Genomic DNA, 5,000 nt, shown 5'->3' with positions numbered 1-5,000 from the left:
ATTATATAAAATATATAGGCTTCAGTTCCACACAGACATATGCTCTTCGTCTGTCGCTTACCGTCTTGTGTCATGTTTTGCCACATAATAGATGTCGACATCTGCGTGAATCTGATTGAGTGGATCATCTTCATAACATTAATTACATATGCTTCAGTTGCATATAGACTATCGTTCTTCCTCTGTCACATTTCGTGAAGTGGGTTGTACTACCTCTTTATAGATGTACTGTACACAAGAATCAGAATCCATTTCAGAGGATCTTCAATATTTGCGGCCTCGGTATAGCGGTGGCCTCCTATGCTCGAGGTTGCGGGTTCCATCCCGGGCCAGGTCGATGCTATTTAAGTGTTCTTCAATGCGTCACGCTCATGTCAGTAGTTTTACTGGCATGTAAAGGAACTCCTGCGGGTCAAAATTCCGGCTCTTCGGCAACGCTGATATAACCTCGGCAGTTATATACAACATTATTTCATTTTTACATCTTGCATAATAAATTCAGTATTTAGACTTGAGATGCATGTATCATTTTGTTCTTTCCTCAAGTGAGTTGTACTATGTGGTCATATATGTACATATATGCCGCAACTGCACTCTGAGGAGCTTCATTTTATATATATATATATATATATATATATGTGTGTGTGTGTGTGTGTGTGTGTGTGTGTGTGTGTGTTTTAACTGTCCGAAGACAGGTCTCACCCTCACAAGTAACAGCAACAAGGCACCAGTAATGAGGCACTGCTTACATTGCCGATTAGCTACATGTTCCAATAATCAGACTCCTAATCCATACAAAATTACTTTTTAATTTTATCCTTTATGTAAATTATTTTAATAATATGATATATATTTTAATGCTCAATTACTTAATATCTTCTGCAACTACGAGCGAAGTTGTGTGTCTTCGTGCAATATGGTGCTGCTGAGTAAACTCCCCTCGCATCGAAGTCGCGCTTCTTACGGCCATAACCTCTACGTGCGCAATCGCCCGCAGTGAGTCATCACAGCGCCTCTTTCCCCGCGCTTTATAGGGTGACTATTAAATTTTAGTTGTAGAGCGGTTGTGACTGTATAAAGGGCCGTAATTATTATGTTCTTTACCTCGAAGTAACGATTCTGTCGTACGAGTTCTCGCCATTACTCTCCTCACGAAACTGCCTCCATGCATCCATGTATCTCTATGTTGTCTGAATTCTTCTGCCTCGAACTTGCCTTCCGTTCACTATAACTTCCAGTGCTTCCTGTTTCCAGTTTCTTCTTAGTGACCCAGCCAATTTCTATTTCTCGTCCTGATCAGTTTCGGCATTATTCTTTCATCACTCAGTCTTTTTAGCTCAGCTTCAATTATTATTCCGTCTGTCCTTTTCACTCGCTCCTTGTTCTCTATATCCTTATTACAAATGCTCCTAGACTCTTCTCTTCGTCCTTATGTCCGTGTTTCTGCCTCATAAAATGCCACGCTCCACACATAGCACATCATTGCTCTCTTCCTTAGTCAGTTCTTTTTTCCAGAGTTACGCAGCTAATTATAGCTTTTATTAGCTTCTTTTGCCATTATTAATCCTACTATTGACATGCTGACTACAGCTCATCTTACTGCTTATAGCGTCTCGTTCGCGCAGTCGATGGCATTTAAGTGTGCTTAAATGCGACTCGCTCATGCCAGTAGATATGTTGCCTTGTAAAAGAACTCCTGCGGGACAAACTTCCGGCACACCGGCGACGCTGATATAACCTCGGCAGTTGCGAGCAATCGAACTCGGCCGGCATCGAACTCGCAACCTCAAGCGCACAAGGCCAGCGCTATCTACAACGACTACGGTACCCAGGCCGATATATATATATATATATATATATATACTCTCACTTAAAACAAAAGGCATAGCTAAGACAGAGTTATCACTGGCTCTGTCATTACTTCGTCCATAGTAGACTCCCACTGTTACACTGGCAGGTGGCAAGTTTGAAGTTACTCGCACCCTCAACCATTTTTCGGTGGTGGTCACCAAAACTTGAGCCGCCTTTATATATGAGAAGCCCTGCAACAACTAATCGAGTTTCGAAACGTATATCTTTTATTATAAGCCTTTCGGTCTTGTATCCTTCTAACATCTCCTCCTTTCTGCCACCATGTTCGGAAAACCTAATCGGTGTCTATTGAAGACCCATATAGATAATTTGTCTTTGCTCCGCTCTGATGCTTTTATCTTTTGTGTTATTCCTGCTACGCCAACCACGTAATGTTAAGACGTTCTCGAATGACTCTTCGATACTGTAATTCATTGGTCGTCAGCATGCCCTGAAGTGGGTAAGGGGTAAATTGTGTCTCGGAATATGAACCGTCGCGTGAAGTAGGGGGGAGGGAGGGAGGGACTGAGACACGCTCAGACGGAGAGAGAGCGGGAGAGAGAGACTTGAGAGAGAGAGAGTGGGAAGGAGAGTGAGAGAGATCATTACTGTCAGCAACCTCGGGTGCACGATAGTGATTTGTCTTATTCGCGAGTAAGTGACGCTAGCTCGAGGGTGCACTGTCCTGATGACCGCTGCTGTAATATCTTGCGCAGAGGTGTCATGCTTTGTTGTATAGTAATAAAACCATTACTGTTGCACAGAGGCAGAGATTTAATAAAAGTTGTGTACAGACTATGAGGCGGTAATGTTTTTGAACGGATGATACTGCATGTTAGCTCCGGTCGGCATTTCGGAAGCATAGGTCGCGACGTTACTTTCCCTATCCACACTTCTCCTCTCGCTTGATTTCTCTATTTTCGTACCCTCTCAACGCTTACGACCGCTTTGGGGGTTGGTTGACATGAGGGGGTGGGCACTGCAAACACTTTGATTTTTGCATTAAGGCAGCCCCCCCCCCGCCGCGCCAGGAAACCGCTCATCAAAGTTGCACTTTAAATTGAGAAAATCCGCCATGTGTACAGTCGTAGTCAACTTAACATCTCCTTTTCTCGTGTCGAGATTTTTTTAATTTTATTTTAGTAAGTTATTATACAACGCTTTATCAACACTTTACCTTATTTAGCGTCTGAATGAGGCGTCCATGACCTCCGTAACCGAATTTCGATCCACTTAGTGGCTTGCGCATCTGCGCTCGCTCGCTCGCTCTCTCTCTCTCTCTCTCTCTCTCTCTCTCATACAAAAAAAAACACACACACACACAAACACACACACAAACAGCACGAATTTCTATATTAGATTTTGTGTGCTACTGCTACTATCGAATTGGCTCCCATTCGTGTTATAGTGTATTGTGTATTACCCTTATTATATATATATATATATATATATATATATATATATATATATATATATATATATATATATATATAGAAGTGTTAAAGACAGTACGGTTTTAGCTCCCAACCTCCTTGTTGTTTTTTCTACTCTATTCCCTTGGTTCACACACGACATATTCTCAAGCTCCTTTTCTGTTCCTTCCGCTCGTTGATTGATTCTGTTACACTATTGCATAATCTTACGTCATCCAGTGATGACTTCATTAACGGTTTTCCTTATCAGTCTCGGCGCATTGTGCCTCTGCCACAGTTCGTGCTCTTAACAACTACGGTTTCAAAATAATTGTACATCTTGCTTTTCATACGTAATGTTTGTCTGGTCGATATATTTAAGGCAGATTTGGGCTGTCATAAGTCCTCTCTCTTGCTGTTGCCGATTTATTCCTGTTATTGTGTCCGCCAGATAGAGTTCGTAACTCTGTGTTTGTCGGGTAGGACATAAAAGATTTATATTTTGCATAGGAGGTGCGCTCTTGCGTTGAGGCTAGTGCTTTTACTGAGCGAGATCGAATCTTCTTACTAATGGTACGGTTTGTTTATGGCGATCATCGTCGGACGCACATCGCCGGCGATGGTCGCCGAGAAGTGGTTTCTTTATTGACGCACATCGCTGTTGATTGCCATTTGTTTATTCCCTCATCTGCTACCTATGGACAAGTAAATTAATGTAGGCCACGGACATAACCTAAATATTATAATGAATAAATCCAACATAATGAAGGTGATATTTTTTTCTAGAAGAGGTAGATGACGGATATCAAAATCTCGCATGCGTATTATAAAAGGAACAAGCTGCAGACTAATGTAATATTCAGTTATAGGTTTACAGAATTCTGTTTTAACGCATTGATAATGATACATCTTTATAAAATCGGCGACAAAATTTAAGGAATATTTCAGACTCTCACCTGACCAGTTTCAATATGTTTTGAGTTTAGTTGAAAATCACAATGTTGATTTACCTACAATTTTTGTAAATCCAGTTGAGAGATTGGCAGTAACTCAGGTTATCACCTGATTATTATTATTATTATTATTATTATTATTATTATTATTACATTACATGGTGTATTCCAAACAATAATGAAAGAAATTGGCTAAACTAGCGCTGAGGTAGTTCCCTTCGTAATCCGCTTATACTCTTTACATGTACGAACATGTGATTGGTTAGGTTTGGTTCGTTTGGTCTTATATTATGACTTGTATATACGATCAACTACATCTCTACAATGAAAAAAAAAAACCCCTATATTTCAGAATATCGCGTAAGTACTTACGTACGATGACTGTGCAAATTAAAAGTAATTAAAAACATGTTTTTATTGTTGGTACAAGATAGATAGTTAAATAACTACATAAAAAGAGATAGTTAAAAGACATGTAAAATAAATTTTAAAATGTAGGCTTATATGTGCATATAATGTAACAAGATCTACGTATGTACTCGTATATATAAAAATTGTATGTTGATAAGCGAGTGATGGCTATATGACCCGAGGTCAATCCTGCCATTCAACTTTGTATAATAACGCACTGCAGCCAAAAGATTATTATTGAGGTTATGGCAGCCGAAATCTAGTGCAACGGAGCTGGTGTAAAACTTACAGAAGGGAGAATTTCCCCCTTACCCAACACTGAACGAAATTCTCTGGGGTTCGGGCGTGATAAAAATGTAATATGTAATGTAAG

Source organism: Periplaneta americana, chromosome 10 (genome assembly GCF_040183065.1).
Source record: "Periplaneta americana isolate PAMFEO1 chromosome 10, P.americana_PAMFEO1_priV1, whole genome shotgun sequence".
NCBI classification, from domain to species: Eukaryota; Metazoa; Arthropoda; class Insecta; order Blattodea; family Blattidae; genus Periplaneta; species Periplaneta americana.
Note: the sequence above shows the minus strand (reverse complement) of the source record.